The following is a 17,173-nucleotide window of genomic DNA, read 5'->3' as shown; positions in this document are numbered from 1 at the left end:
GTCCCTAAAACACTTGCTTCTAGGGGAGACTATGGCATGTAATGTCAGAGAAAACACCTCTGTTTGTTTGCCTCCTTGAAAAATTTTAGGTATTTCAAGATATTATAGCCCTATAAAAAATTGTAGGAGCTGTACTGTGAATCCACACCAAACATTGTAATATAGCTGTGTGCCTAAACTTTACTGTTGTGTAAGGGTATGTTCATAGGCTACGAGCGACTTTCCACAGCTGAAAATCTTCAGCAGATTACATTGACCTCAGTGAGTTCTGCTGCAAATTTTCTGCTGCGGAAATTCCACTGTGCAAAACACCCACAGCAGCTCAAACCTACATTAATTACCCCTTAATGACTTAAAATTATCTTTGAGAAAACTTTTGACATGTCACAGAGACTTGATAAGTTTTAATTGGTAATATTCTGGGCATTTAGACCCCACTATAACATAATATGTAATGTATTATATAACCATTATTGATTTGTTGGGAGAGGGGATGGAACAACAATTGCAATTCTGCCATTGCTTTTCCCCTCCTGTTTTGATAACTTTCACCATGTAATGCCTTGTTAGGCCCCTGGCTGACATGGTGTCAGCATTCCAAATGATCTTACAGAGTAACCCCTTTCTCCCTGTAAACCACAAAGGTAATGCAATTGCTATTAATGTAAGGGGTTAAATTATGGGCTTAGTGGGGAGAGCAAAACCATTTAAAGGTTTCGGTAGCAAAATTGCTAAATTTATCTTTTGAATATGAAATTCTCGATTTTTCAAATAATCCTTATTTTTATTACTTTTTAGTGTATTCTGTGTATAAAGATCTGTAAAACAGGTGTTTAGAACATTGATCCTATAGTAACCTTATGCTTTAGAAAAACATACATCAAGGGAATGAATGAATTAATTTAATCAGTCAGAAAATTGTCTCAGTATTTTAGGCTTTAGTGGCTAAACGGTAATCTGTAAATTAGTCTTATAGCATTTTATTGTATTTTTCTCTATTGGCCGCCTTCTCATAGGAATACATTAAGCCAATACACATTAATTGCTTCAGTAAATAGATTAAACCATCAACAGCCACACTATATAAATAGTCCATTAAAGAGTATGTTATTTCTTTAAGTTAAATGTAATTTAGCTACTAAAGGTATTCCCATAACAGTAAATTATCATTAAAATATTAATAACAGGAGTAGGCCAATCTATAGTTAGACCTATGTACATACTAGTCAGTACATAAATATTAAAGGGTACCTCTCATCAAATAAACTTTTGATATATTTTAGATTAATGAATGTTGAATAACTTTCCAATAGCATGTTAATGAAAAATATGCTTCTTTCTATTGTATATTTCCCGATCAGTCCTGTCAGCAAGCATTTCTGACTCATGCTGGAGTCCTGAACACTCAGAGCTGCCAGCCTGCTTTGTTCACAGCCAAACAGGCTGTGAACAAAGCAGGCTGGCAGCTCTGAGTGTTATCCTTTGTGAACAAAGCAGACTGGCAGCTCGTAGTGTTTAGGACTCCAGCATGAGTCTGAAATGCTTGCTGCCAGGACTGGTAGGGAGACCCCTAGAGGTCATTTCTTCAAAGTGTAGAATTAAATAGAAAGAAGCATATTTTTTAATAACATGCAATTGTGAAGTTATTCTGCATACATTAATCTATAATATCTCAAACGTTTTTTTGATGAGAGGTACCCTTTAAGTTACTATATGTTGTTGCCACACATCTTCTCAGTCTATTTATTGTACAACTGGTGTTATGAGGAAGAGGTCTATGAGCCCTTTAGGTAGCATGATCCAGCTGTAATTTCTTGCTCTACAACACCTTATAGCTATTTCGCTGACTCCTTGGTATTCTAAACTGCTTAGTAACATCTTATATTCTGCTTAGTTTAAAATGGGGCTACAATATGTCGTGTAGAGGGGCCACATAGCCCTGGAACTCTTGATGAATATAATAAATTATGTCAGAAGGGGTCATAAGTGCAAAGTGTTTGTGTTTTAAATAATGAGATTTTAATTAATATTCTTTCACTAAAATGCTTTATAGATATTGTTTTTGTGTGTTTTGACAGTGAGCTTTTTATTACACTTTAGCTGGATTACAATCATTAAATGGCGCTGATGCAACATTTATTGGCAATTCTAACTTATTCTATTTTTCGCAAATGGTTTTAGCTACAGTATATGACATGTACTTTGGAGGGGTAGGCTCAGAATAGAAATAAAAAGTGTTCTCAGTCTCTTGCTGGGCAACCTTGTCCATGGACTCAAAACTCGCTCCACTGCTCCCTGAATAATGCCGTGCTGTCTTGCTACCTGGCATTTTGGTATATTTCTTTTTTTGGATTTTTTTTTTTTTTTTTTTTAAAGAAGTACAGTTCCCAGACAAATCTTTATTCAAGCTGTAACATACAAATAAGGTATACTGGGAGAACTTACAAAAATTCTTTTGTTGTTTTATGTAGAATATATCTATAAGTAAACCGTAAATAGTATTAAAAAGTGGACTATATTAAAAGGAAAAGGTTAGTAAAGAGTTGAACAAATCAGGTTGGTCCTGGTTGAATATACTGTAATTCAATACAATATGCTGCAGAATATACTGTACTTAATATGCTAGATGTGTTTAGCAATTACTACTCTTGAAATGCCATTTGTATTGTACATAGTAGATTGAACTGATCAAAGACAGCATTACATTTACCTGTGGGCACTCACTTTCCAGACTATGCACTCAGGGCTGTTTTGTTTCTTCCCTAGTTTTGAAGGCTCACTCCTTACAGTATATATATTATAGAACAAGAATAAAGCTTCAGGAAAAATATGTACCCAATATGTTTGCAGATGTACTGTGCTTCTACTGATTGTACAATTTACAGCATCGACTGTGGCAACTTTATTTTACATTTCCCCTTTCCTTGTTTTACTTATTGTACGGTTCTGCAACTATGTTTGCAAACATACTGGAGCAGCAGCCCGGCATAATGTGGGTGCTGCACAGAGATCGCGGGAGGGGGGGGGGGGGGTGTTGAGCTGGTGCGGGTCTTTTGTCTATGGCCAGAATACCCCTTTAACTGTATTCAAGGGCCTGACACTTTAATAGGCATATGTCACTAGACCAAAGAACAAAAAAGAAAATGGACAAAGAAAAGTAAAAAAATAAATAAATAAGAAAAAAAAAAGCTGCAACAATGCTGGGCTCTTCTATCCAGTAAAAAAATAAAAACCTGTAACAAAAATAACTGATCCATCCCATCTGTGACGGCTGCCCTTACCCACACAAACCACATAGAAGCAGATTTATGGGTATGTTCACATATGTATTTTTTGCTGGAAACTCACGCAGCAGTTTTTTTTAGAGAACTACCGCTGCAGTTTTTGAGCCAAATATAGAAGTGGATTCAGAAAGATTGGGAAATTTGGCCCTATATAAACCACCATACAGATGGGGTGGATCAACTATTGTCAATTTTGTTATGATGTCTTGTTTTTTTTTTTTTTTTTTTTTTTTTTTTGTTTTTTTTTTTACTGGATAGAAGAGCCCAGCACTGAACACAGCTGTTCATTAAAAAGCTAAAGAAACCTAACTGAGTAGAATTATCAGCCTGTAAATATTATCAATGCAGCTGATAAGAGCTGGAAGCTGTGAAGTGAAAAGTCATTACTTAAAGGGGTACTCTGGCCCTAATACATCCAATCCCCTATCCAAAAGATAGGGGATAAGATGTCTGATAGCAGAGGTCCCGCCGCTGGGGACCCTCGCAATCTGTCATTCAGCACCCACCTTAGCGATCTCTCCACAGCGCTGGAGGCTCCGAGTGTGCAGCGTGACAACCACGAGGCCGGAGTATGGTGATGTCATGACTCTGCCCCCGTGTGACGTCACTCCTTGCCCCCTCAATGCAAGTCTATGGGAGGGGGTGTGCATGGGAGGTACGATCATGCGCAGTTCCTTGATAACTTACTCAGAATTACTAAGTCTGCCGACAGCACGAGGACTAGCGCGAGAATTAGTCAAGACGCAAATACGGAAGTGCGGTCGCGTGACACAGATCAGTACTCCTTAAAGTACCACAGGCATTTAGTGGAGGGTATGAGAGACCCCCCAAGAATATCCAAGTTGCATTGAAGCAGTGATAGCACTGTACAGTGTATGGTGAATATCAGAGACCCACCATAGCGCTATTCATTAACAGTGCATAACAATAAATGGAGGGCATTTGAGACCACCGGTAGAGCTTCTTTAAAGGATATTGGAATCCTGAGGTGCAGCAGTTCAGCACACAATAAATTGCACTATAAAGTGTAATTGCAACCTTTAAAATGGTGTCAAAAATATATATGTAGTGAAGTGAGACAATACTGGCCAGTTTTGGACTGACTCTCTACATGAGATAAAGCTCCTAGAAGAGCTAACTAAAGCTAGCAAATATAGTGAGATCTCTGAATTTTAATCCACTATTTGTTTTCATTCACTCAATAAATTTTAGAGCATACCAATAAAGTTTGTTTTTAGTTGGACGTTAATATAGGGTATTTGTCCCCGAGGAGGTCAACCCTCCAATGGGTTTTTAAATTGAATATTGCCCTGGGACTCACAAGGGATGAGTTTGAATTAATTGAAGTTGTAATACCACACCCAATGTGGAGACAAGGAGGGCGCTGCCTTTTATTCCTGGAATACCCCTTTAAAGTTGGTGTATTGAAAGCAGAATAAATTGACCAAATTGCAATGGCTAGATGACTTGGTCAGAACATCACAAAATCGCAAAGTCTTGTGGGGTGTTCCAGGTATTCAATGGTTAGTGCTTACCAAAAGTGGTCAAAGAAAGAAAGAAAGGACATAGGGGTAGTCACGACAATTTTATGGGCACCCAAGGCTCATTAATACCTATGGAAAGAAAAGACTCACCCATGTGATGTGATCCTACAGAACAGCTACTATATCACAAATTACTGAAAAAGTTAACACTGGCTGTGGTATGTATCAGAGCATGCATTGCATTATACATTATATGCAGCTGTGCTGTTGTAGATTGGTCAGAGTACCCTTGTTGATCCTGTCCTCTGACAAAAGCAGCAACAATGGGCTTATGAGCATCAGAACTCGACCGTGGAAAAATGGAAGAAGGTGGCCTGGACTGATGAATATATATGGCGGGATGTACAAACTTGTCTCCATCCTATGCTGCTATTATATAGATGACTCCATTTCCGACAACAAGAGTTAATCCCTATCCACATGGTAGGTAATTAGCTGATCGATGAGGGTCTGACCACTGGGAAGACGAGGATTCCTATAATGAAAAAAAAATTGTCCCCCAAATGGATGGAGCACAGAGCACCTGCAAAGCCAGCACTTCATTCATTTTTAAGTGGCTTCTGTACATTGCAGAGCTCAGCTACCTTTAATGTTTGGAACCCCAATAAACAATGACTGGAGCACTGGCCATGCACACATGCTCTACTCCATTTATTCAGGAGAAAATTTCCCTTCATTCTTGGGATTGGTGGGGGGTTCCAGTGATCGGACCTCCATCAATCAGCTTGTTATTCCCTATTCTTTGGGTAGGGGATAAATTTAGATGTTGGAAATATCCCTTTAACCCTTTAAGGACCAAGCATTTTTCCATTTTTGCACTTGTTTTTTCCTCCTCACTTTTTAAAAATTATAACCCTTTCAATTTTGCCCCTAAAAATTCACGATGATGAATTTTTTGGTGCCACCAATTCTGCTTTGTAATGATATCAGTCATTTTACCCAAAAATCTACTGCGAAACAGAAAAAATTATAATTGTGCAACAAAATTGAAGAAAAAAAACAATTTTGTAACTTTTGGGGGCTTCGGTTTCTATGCAGTAAATATTTTTGGTAAAAATGACACTTTATCTTTATTGTGTAGGTCCATATGATTAAAATGATACCCTACTTATATAGGTTTGATTTTGTCGTACGTCTGGAAAATATCATAACTAGAGATGAGCGAAGTTACAGTAATTCAATTCGTCACGAACATCTCGGCTCGGCAGTTGCTGACTTTAGCCTGCATAAATTAGTTCAGCTTTCAGGTGCTCCAGTGGGCTGGAAAAGGTGGATACAGTCCTAGGAGAGAGTCTCCAGCCCACCCAAGCACCTGAAAGCTGAACTAATTTATGCAGGTAAAAGTGACAAATCAAATTACTGTAACTTCACTCATCTCTAATCATAACTACTGTTAGGATTTGGCAGGCTGGATGTGGATCCTCTGTGTCAGCGAGGGATTGGCGTGGACCGTACCGGTGGACCGGTTCTAAGTTGCTACTGGTATTCACCAGAGCCCGCCACAAAGCGGGATGGTCTTGCTACGGCGGTAGCAACCAGGTCGTATCCACCAGTAACGGCTCAACCTCGCTGACTGCTGAGAAGGCGTGGGACAAAAGGACTAGATAGAGGCGTGGTCAGACGTAGCAGAAGGTCAGGGCAGGCGGCAAGGTTCGTAGTCAATGGTAACAGCAGAAGGTCTGGAAACACTGGTAAGGCAATCACAGGAAACGCTTTCACTAGGCACAAGGGCAACAAGATCCGGCAATGCTGGGAAGGGGAAGTGAGGTTATAAAGGCGTGGAGCAGGTGGGAGCTAATTAGACTGATTGGGCCAGGCACCAATCATTGGTGCACTGGCCCTTTAAATCTTAGAGAGCTGGCGCACGCGCGCCCTAGGGAGCGGAGCCGCGCGTGCCAGGACGTGACAACCGGGGACCGGGACAGGTAAGTGGATTGGGATGCGATCCGCGAGTGGGCGCGTCCCGCTATGCAAATCGCATCCCCGTCGGCAGTGTCGGTGCAGCGCTCCCGGTCAGCGGGTCTGACCAGGGCGCTGCAGAGAGGGGAACGCCGCGAGCGCTCCGGGGAGGAGCAGGGACCCGGAGCACTCGGCGTAACAACTACATGCAACAAAATTAATATGTTTAAAATTGTCTTCTTCTGACCCCTATAACTTTTTTATTTTTCCGCGTACGGGGCAGTATGAGGGCTCATATTTTGCACCGTGATCTGAAGTTTTTATCAGTACCATTTTTGTTTTGATTTGTCTTTTTATCGCTTTTATTCATTTTTTTTCTGGTATAAAAGTGACCAAAAATATGCTATTTTGGAATTTTTTTGCGCGTACGCCATTGACCGCGCGGTTTAATTAACAATATATTTTTATAGTTCCGACATTTACGCATGTGGCGATATCACATATGTTTATTTTTTTATTTTTTTTACAGTTTTTTTTTATAAATGGGAAAAGGGGGGTGATTCAAACTTTTTTTAATGAAAGGGGTTAAATCAATTTTTTTTACTTTATTTTTTACACTTTTTTTTTTTTTTTTTGCAGTGTTATAGCCACCATAGGGGACTATAACATGCATTACACTGATTGCAGGCTCTGATCAATGCTATGCCATAGCATTGATCAGTGTTATCTGTGCTCGATTGCTCAAGGCAATTAAATGCCGATCGGACAGCGTGGAGCCAGGTAGGGAACCTCCCGCTGTCCTCTCAGCTCCTTCGGGATGCCACAATTTCACCGGTCCCAAACAGCTTCGCTGAGCTAACAGTCAGCATATCCTCCCATTTTAGACACCGCGATCAACTTTGATAGCGGCATCTAAAGGGTTAATACCGGACATCAGCCCGATCGGCGATGTCCGGTATTAGCCGCAGGTCCCGGTTGCTGATAGCAACCAGGACCCCACAGATAAGAAGCGCGCTCCACAAATCGGGAGCCAAAAACGGATGTAAAAATACATTCGTGGTCGTTAAGGATCACCGTCAATGTAAAATCATATCATAACTGGAGCTTTTCTTTACCTCAGTGCATAATTTTGTTTTATTTTTCAGTACAAATGTACTTTCTGTGCCTTTACTTGTAGCCACAAGCTTGCATTCATCACAAAATGAAAACCAGTGATAACAGTTTGCAAAAAATCCACAAAAACATAAATAATCTAGAATATGAAACGCTGTGGCCAAGTTTTGGATTTCACAAATCTTTCAAAAGAAATACAGATTGTAACTTTTACCTGAGTTATTTTTTCTATTGTGCCTTGAAGCATAATTAACTTGGCTTCCCACACAAACTAGAGGTTAGCTTCAAACCTATATTTTGTAATTCTAAGCTGTCTTTATTCCTTCTTGTTGTTTTAGCTACACAAAAACAGCTTGGAGGGGGTGTAGGAAAGTAAAAACATTCCACATTTATTGCTGCTGATTTACCACGAGTCATTTCCTTCTGGTTTGTCCAATGAAATTGTGTCCGGATGATATACTATGACCTATGTTTACTTACAGTGGCAGTGATTTAAAGCCATGTTAAATGTAGGTTTAAAGACGTGACCTTCAGGACCAGCAATATGTAATTTAACATGATTGAATTTAAGAGGCTTAAGATGTTTATTTTTATTATGTGGTTCAAGGAAAGAACACATTTTTTGAACTCCTACTGTTGTTTTTGGTCTGCTTCATGTCCTCATCTTCACCTAAGTGAACAGTGCCTTAGCTACTGCTACTATAGTTATTGATAGTATTGCAGTCAGACAGCACTAGCTGTCAAGTCAATATGCATGTAGCTGTAGCGGTGGGGACAAAGATATTTGTAGCATGACAAGGAATAGAATATGTGGGAAGGAATAACACCAAGGAATAGAACTAGTAAGTGGATGTAAGGGAGTGTACTGTGTAAGTAGGGAAATCCGCCTAGTAATAGCGACTAAAAAAGTGACTGATACCAGTTTATAAATAGGCAACTTTGCAGGAATGGCAGACACATCACACAAGGATTATCATATTAAAATATCATATTTACCATAAGGCATATATACTGTTTGTCAGGTGAATGTAGGTATAGTAAAAACCAGTGGTTTCCAACCTTCTTAGCCTCAGGGCACTCAGGTAGATTTTTTTCTCCTGGGGTACCCCTACCAAATAATTATTTTCAAGTAATGCACAATGCCTCATTTAGGGTGCGTTCACACGGGGGTATTTGTCAGCGGATCCGCAGCTGCGGATCCGCTGACAAAGGCCCCTAAAGTGCTGCCCTCTTTGTGCCTGCTTATAGCGGCAATCCGCCACTACCAGCAGACACACTGTGATGTGCGAGTCGCAGTGTATCCGCACATCCTGCACATCGCGGCCGCTCCCCCGGCTCCCTGAGCTACACAGAGAGCGGCCGCGATGTGTGTGAGTACACTGCAGGGTAACTCGCACATCGCAGTGTGTCTGCTGGTAGCGGCGGATTGCCGCTATTAGCAGGCACAAAGAGGGCAGCACTTTAGGGGCCTTTGTCAGCGGATCCGCTGAGTAGATTTAGTATGGTTTTTTGTGTCACATGTGTCATGCGCCAGAATTTCTGACAAAAAATCAAAATTATCCTACTAACTCTCCACTTTAGTCAGAAAACCCTACAAAAAGGTGTGTTTCCCAAAAAAACGACATTTTTTAAAGAAACCTACAAATTTACTAATGTTTCTTCATAAAATGTGGTGGATTTGAGCACTGGAAAACCCGACAGCTCAGAATATGTGTAAAGAAAGCAAATTGTAGGGAAAATATCCATTTAAGATACAGTAGTAAATACTGGTGAAAAATACCTGTCGGAAACAAAAACCCACAAAGAAAATTACACTCCATTCTAAGTAAATGAGGCCCAATACCTATTAACTAAGTAACACCGGAATTAAAAACTTTAAACACCAGCTGCTCATCTTAGGAAGACTAATTATGTCACAACATCCGACATTACCTCACTGTCCTCATGCAAGACTTTGACAGGCGCCTCACTTGTGGGAAGCTTTTTGCATTGTGGGTTATATTTTTAACAGAGCTAATTCCCCCTCTCCAGCAGTAATCATACTGACTCACATCTACAACCCCCCCCCCCCCCTTCAGTAGTAATCACATTCAGGGTTTATGTCTCATCCCTCCAGCAGTGATCTGGAAGGAAGTGTCCTGCCTAGTGGAAGGTACTTCTGGCAGCCGTGGTGGTGCATCTGCTAGAGATGCAGAGACAAATTTTTTTTTTTCCGGTCGTCAACTTGGGTGTGGGAATGCCATGGCACACTGGTTGTGAATCACTGGTTAAAGTGACTGTCATTTTAAGCAACTTTTCAAGATTAGCTGTTTATTGTGTGTACATGAGGGGTAGCACTGTTTCTGGTCTTCATATAAGTTACATGTGGCATTTTTTGCCAGATTTCTGCTCTGCAGTATTCGTCAGTAATTTTCAGTGGTCCATGAGCTGGTGTGTGGAGCCTAGCATCTATGATGGCTCCATACACTACACACACAGAATACACACACACCTTAGAAAGCAACAGCAGCAAAATTTTGCCTAAAACAAGCCAACTAATAGTTGGTATTAACTAAAACTATAGGGTGAGGACTAGACTCTCTAAGAAATCCACCGTGATAAAACTGGTATATCAGAAGTCTGCCATATACGTTTGCATTGTGTAAGAATTAGACAGTTTAAGTAGATTCCCCCATTAGGAATACCTACTTCAGTGAAGTGTATATTTATTAACTTGAGTATCTTTTCCATTCTCCATGCACAGACCTTATAGCGTTGCTCTTGTAAACCCTGTAGGGATTTTCTGGTTTTTATCGTTGTTTGCTCATACCATAAAGAATTGTATAGGGAGCTGCTCTGTAACCCCATATTTGTTGTACAACAAGTCTAAAATCAGTACATAGTTAATATTAGCATTCGATTTTTTACTATGTTATTTCCTTCTTTTTCTTCTTTTGATGTAAATAAATGCTGTATATTGGCTATGGCAGAATATTACTTTTGTTGATTCCATTATTGTAGGTGAGTTCTAAGGCATTTTTGATGTTTTTACACAGAAAAGTTTATTGTCTTAATAATGTTCCGTTCCTAAAGTCTTCCCAGCTTTTCATTTAAATCAGTATATTGCAATTCTCCTTTCTAGCTTGAGTTATAAACCCAAAGGAAGAAAAAGTTTCATTGCCTGGATGTGCACAAAATCATTTCATTCTAGCCTCAGTCTTATGAGGGATGAAGCCTTGTTAATGCTGTTTTGTGACAGAAAACAATGAAATATCACTTATTTGTCAGTGCTAGTCCTTACCTGCACACTTGAAAGTTTCACTTGTTCGTAGGCAACATAAGCAAAGTGAACAGAAATAAGAAAGTGCATATTAGTAAATAGTTCCAGATATGCAAATTCAAATTTTGAGGTTTGTTCTGCTACTTATAATAAATACCATATAAAATACATCCTTTTCTGTACTTAAAGGGGTATTCCACTGCCACAGCGTTCTGAGCATTTTGTTCCGAACGCTGAGTGCAGTCGCTGAGGCTCGTGACGTCACAGCCTTGCCCCCTCGTAATGTCACACCACGCCCCTCATTGCAAGTCTATGGGATGGGGCATGACAGTCATTCATTGCTACTAAGTGTATATGCATGTGTCTTTATTTTGTTGGAATGCCTGTGGACTGTTCGGTCGGGCAAGTGCAACACATACTGAGCTGAATTTTTAAAAAGAAGAATCAACTGGAAACAGACATTTTTTATGCTGTATATTGCTCAAAAAAATATTTTACTGTATGTGAACATGATTAAAGTGAAAAGCCATATAACATTGCTCTATAAGTCTTTTACTCTATAACTCTATAAGTCAATCTTGCTATAAGTCTATTTGACGCTGAATTGTATGTATTATTTGCCTTAGGTTCACTTTGCTGGCCGGTCATGGAAGATTGACAAGACAACTGTTACGGTAAGAGCATTTTTTGTTTTACCACTAAAATAAAACACTGCAGTCTGTGAAATTGATCATAATCTCCATCCCAGTTCTGCCACCGAGCAAAGATAACAGTGCCATTGTTTTTCTCTTTTGCATGCCCAGTAGGTTTAAAGGGATTGATCTGTGCTCTAATGTATTCTTTAAAGGCCAGCCATAATAGGGAAGAAATCACAACTTAGTAAGTGCAGTATTTCACAGTGGACCTGTGAGAGTTGCCTAAATGATCAGTCCACTATTGTATATAATGGATGATATGTTTCCTGTCTCTCTTTTTTATGCTAACTTCACATTACCGCTCTGTTAAGGGAACTCCTTTCCCAGACTCTGTTTAAATACAGCAGGCAGTCATTTTAGTCTCCCCTTAGATCCTACAAACACCAAACAAAAACCCCACTGACCCCATCAACAGTCAATGGGATCTGTCGAGATCCTTGGGTGTCTGTTGTGCAACAGACCCGTTCAGCTCAGCTTCAAGAGGTGTGGAGTAAATACAATACCTCCAGCCTCTGCAGAATCATTTTATTTTTATATAAAACCCCTTGTATTTGTTTTATTAGTGAACTTTTTAAATCTCTATTTTTCCATTTTGTCAGCTGTTTTCCAATACATAACTATTTTTTTTTAAATGATATCGAGGTATTGGCCAAAAGATCTTTCTTGTTTCCTACCAACGGTTGATGGCTAATTCAGTCCTTTATATGCAGGTGCTTTGGCTCATGCTGTCAAGGAAGGCTTCATAGCTTGTGAGCATTCTGCCCGTTGAGCTGAAATATGCAGAACTGCTGCTCTGAAAGACCACAGCTCTGAGAATTCATAAGAACAACTTTGCTTATGCATATGTATCTTAACATTCTCAGAACCATGGATTTCTAGGTTCTTATGATGTAGAAATAGTTCAGAATCCCCGCTGATGGAATTTTTTTTTTTGTAAGTAATCTTTTGCTTGTGTTTCAGTTTTTTACCTGTGTGTTTAAAAGGGTACTCCACTGGCCAGCATTCAGAACATTTAGTTCCAAATGCTGTGTGCGCTGCGGAACAAAATTTTCCGAATGCTGGCCAGTGGAGTACCCCTTTAATGGGATGTTTTGGAGGGAAAAGATATTTGTTAATGTATGTTACTTTTTTGTGCATCGCTCCAGTGATCTGTATTTATGTTTGCTAAATGTGGTTTAGGTATGTTGCCAACTCTTAATAGCTGCAAGCTGCATATAAAATGCCTTATTACATGTGACAATTATCAGCTTAATGGGTTTTCCCCATATAAAAAAAATAAAACAGTGATAAGCCCCCAAATCAACAAATGCTCATTTGTCTAATCATTGAGATCGTATTGCCCTATAAATAAATCATTGTTAGTCGACTGTACATCTCCATGTGTACGCTATAAATGTACTGCTGACAATAATAGGAGTGACCAGCACACAAACACAGCAATTGTTTGAGCAACTTTTTAATCCCAATAATATTGCCATGTGAAGACTCATTTTATTGACTGCTGATTGACTTTTAGAGCTCATATTTGCCCATGTATAAGGACCATAATGGACATCCCAATTAATTGCTTTATTGGATTTCATTGGTGATTTACAAATGAAGACAAAAAATGTTGCTCCACTAGCTAAGATACAGTTTTAGGGGACAAAAAAACAATGCCAGAAATACTGTGCACTATCCAAAAATAAGTCAGGGAAATAGTTTCTCCAGCAAAAAGAACAAATGGGTCATCTTATATTTTCTATATGCAGTTATTCAGGTAGATACATACATATATATGGCAAAATGCAAGCAATTTTAAAGGGGTTATCCACCATAAGATGATTTTAATACGTACCTTGCAGGCAGTAATGGACATGCTTAGGAAGGATCTGCGCTTGTCTTCGGCTAAATGGCTATGTTGTGAGATTACCATAATACTGTGGCTAGCTTTTTGTGAACTGGTATTTCCTTTTTGAGTATTCTTCTTTGCCTACAAATCCCAGAATTCCATTTTCCTCCCTCCCACACATCAGCCACCCCACCCATTGAAACATAAAGGAGCTCAATCCATTCATTCAAAAGACCTGTGGTTTTCAATCAGGGTGCCTACAGCTGTTGTATTAGTTATAGATTGATCTCTCTCCCACCAAGCGATCGCTCCACCCATTGAAGCAGACAGGCTCCCTGTCATCAGCAGACTAGTGAGTCAGGTCTCGGCCGCATTGCAACGTGGCAAAATCTGAGACAAGTAATTTTGTATGCTGTTAAAAAATAAATAATGGGGTGAAAATCACAGAAGAATTGTGAGAAAACCGTCACACACAGGTACAGACACTATATTCTGAACTACACTAACTTTACAGCCCCTGTAGCATAGTTGAATAAAAAAAAAATCCTGGAATACCCCTTTAAGGAGGTTTTACAGCCAGAATTCAGTAAGTAGGCCTTCTAAAACCATCAGTGATTTCAGGCCTAGATCACATGTACAGTGGGGCAAAAAGTATTAGTCAGCCACCAATTGTGCAAGTTCTCCCACTTAAAAATGTGAGAGGCCTGTCATTTTCATCATAGGTATACCTCAACTATGAGAGACATGAGAAAAAAAAATCCATAAAATCACATTGTCTGATTTTTAAAGAATTTATTTGCAAATTATGGAGAAAATAAGTATTTGGTCAATAACAAAAGTTAAAGGGGTACTCCACACCCCTAGACATCTTATCCCCTATCCAAAGGATAGGGGATAAGATGTCAGATCGCCGAGGTCCCGCTGCTGTGGGCCCCCGGGATCTCTGCTTCTGCACCCACCTGTACGGCTTCCACCTCACACCGGCAATGCTGGAGGCTTCGGAGCCCGACCACAATGGCGGATGGGCGTGATGTCATGACTCCGCCTCGTGTGACGTCACGCCCTGCCCCCTCAATGCAAGTCTATGGTAGGGTCCGTCACTTGAGACTTTGACAATCAGTTTCACATGCTGTTGTGCAAATGGAACAGAGAAAAGGTGGAAATTAGGGGCAATTAGCAAGACACCCCCAATAAAGGAGTGGTTCTGCAGGTGGTGACCACAGACCACTTCTCAGTTTCTATGCTTCCTGGCTGATGTTTTGGCCACTTTTGAATGCTGGCGGTGCTTCCACTCTAGTGGTAGCATGAGACGGAGTCTACAACCCACACAAGTGGCTCAGTAGTGCAGCTCATCCAGGATGGCACATCAATGCGAGCTGTGGCAAGAAGGTTTGCTGTGTCTGTCAGCGTAGTGTCCAGAGCATGAAGGCGCTACCAGGAGACAGGCCAGTACAACAGGAGACGTGGAGGAGGCCGTAGAAGGGGAACAACCCAGCAGCAGGACTGCTACCTCCTCCTTTGTGCAAGGAGGAGCAGGAGGAGCACTGCCAGAGCTCTGCAAAATGACCACCAGCAGGCCACAAATGTGCATGTGTCCAAACGGTTAGAAATAGACTTCATGAGGGTGGTATGAGGGCCCAATGTCCACAGGTGGGGGTTGTGCTTACAGCCCAACACTGTGCAGGATGTTTAGCATTTGCCAGAGAACACCAAGATTGGCAAATTCACCACTGGCGCCCTGTGCTCTTCACTGATGAAAGCAGGTTCACACTGAGCACATGTGACAGAGGTGACTGCAGAGTCTGGAGATGCCGTGGAGAATGTTCTGCTGCCTGCAACATCCTCCAGCATGACCAGTTTGGCGGTGGGTCAATAATGGTGTCGGGTGGCATTTCTTTGGGGGGCAGCACAGCCCTCCATGTGCTTGCCAGAGGTAGCCTGACTGCCATTAGTTACTCAGATGAGATCCTCAGACCCTTTGTGAGACCATATGCTACAGTTCCTGCAAGAGGAAGGCTTAATGCTATGGACTGGCCTGCCCGGAACCTAAATCCGATTGAGCACATGAGGGAGATTTATCAAAACCTGGGTAGAGGAGCAGTGGTGCAGTTGCCCATAGCAACCAATCAGAGTGCTTATTTCATTTTAAAAAGGCCTTAGAAAAATGAGAGAAGCGATCTGATTGGTTGTTATCGGCAACTGCACCATTCTTCCTCTACACAGGTTTTGATAAATCTCCCACTATGTCTCGCTCCATCCACCAACGCCACTTTGCACCACAGACTGTCCAGGAGTTGGATGCTTTAGTCCAGGCAGATGCTTTAGTCCAGGTCTGGGAGGACATCCCTCAGGAGACCATCTGCCACCTCATCAGGAGCATGCCCAGGAGTTGTAGGGAGGTCATACTTTCAAGTGGAGGCCACACACACTACTGAGCCTCATTTTGACTTGTTTTAAGGACACTACATCAAAGTTGGATGAGCCTGTAGTGTGGTTTTCCACTTAGATTTTGAGTGTGACTCCATATCCAGACCTCAATGGGTTGATAAATTTGATTTCCATTGATCATTTTTGTGGGGTTTTGTTGTCAGCACATTCAACTATGTAAAGACGAAAGTATTACATACAATTAGTTCATTCATTCAGATCTTAGTGTTCCCTTTATTTTTTTGAGCAGTGTATTACAGAAGCCCAAGAGGGTAAAGTGTGGTTGTTTAACAGGAGGACTCCTAGGAACAAAAATGTTCAGGCAGGTGTGCATGTTTAGTCTTCAATTACTTGAAACCAGAATCCACATTCTGTATAGATAGATAATATAGAAATTATGTTTTGATGATATAGTGATAGAGTTTTGAGCATGCTCTTCAGCATGCATACAAATATATATATATATATATATATGTGTGTGTGTATATATATATATGTATGTGTATATATATATATATATATATATATATATATATAATGTGAGTGTGTTAAGAAATTGTTGGGTAATAAAATGATCATTCTTAAATCAGATTGGGGGCATTTGTGCCAGTTAAGGCCTTTCGACTCAAATTAGTTCTCAGTCACAATCAATAATGGATTAAAGTGCAGGGGAAAAGATTTATAGGGAAGATATCACCCCTGCTAATTGTTTCTCTATTACTGAAGAGTAATGATAAGGACACAATAATGAAAGACAATTACAGATGGCATGCCATGCTATGCCATATTTCCCTGCCCTTCTTTATCCCTCCTGAACATGACAAGATTGATCCACAATAACACACTATTTAACTTAGCATTAAGGAGTCTTAAGTGTTGTTTTTTTCTGTGTTTTTAAATTCACAACAAGTTTTGAAGAATTTCTAAGCGTTATTGGACTGAATTTTTTTTAATGAAACAAATGTGAAATATAATCAATACCATGTAATTTATTACATCAAAAATGCATTTCCTCCCTTGTAGTCTTCAAGACCGATAAAAATTCTATAGCCATACAAAAAAAGATTTCAGCAGCACTCATGGTCAAAAAATGGAGGCTCTTAGCGCACTTTTTGATCAAA

The 17,173-nt window shown here is 40.2% G+C and overlaps 1 protein-coding gene across 13 annotated transcripts in view; it reads left to right on the top strand.

Moving 5' to 3' along the window:
- The window catches only part of ARVCF (ARVCF delta catenin family member), a 770,059-nt gene that overhangs the window by 129,045 nt on the left and 623,841 nt on the right, over positions 1–17,173 (top strand). For all 13 annotated transcript variants that reach the window (XM_056532559.1, XM_056532540.1, XM_056532522.1 and 10 more), the window contains exon 2: positions 11,726–11,773. The gene's annotated coding sequence lies outside the window, so the exon portion shown is untranslated. The remainder of the gene's footprint in view (positions 1–11,725; positions 11,774–17,173) is intronic.

Source organism: Hyla sarda, chromosome 1 (genome assembly GCF_029499605.1).
Source record: "Hyla sarda isolate aHylSar1 chromosome 1, aHylSar1.hap1, whole genome shotgun sequence".
NCBI classification, from domain to species: domain Eukaryota; kingdom Metazoa; phylum Chordata; class Amphibia; order Anura; family Hylidae; genus Hyla; species Hyla sarda.
The sequence above is the reverse complement of the archived record's forward strand: the minus strand, read 5'-3'. Positions and strand labels throughout refer to the sequence as shown.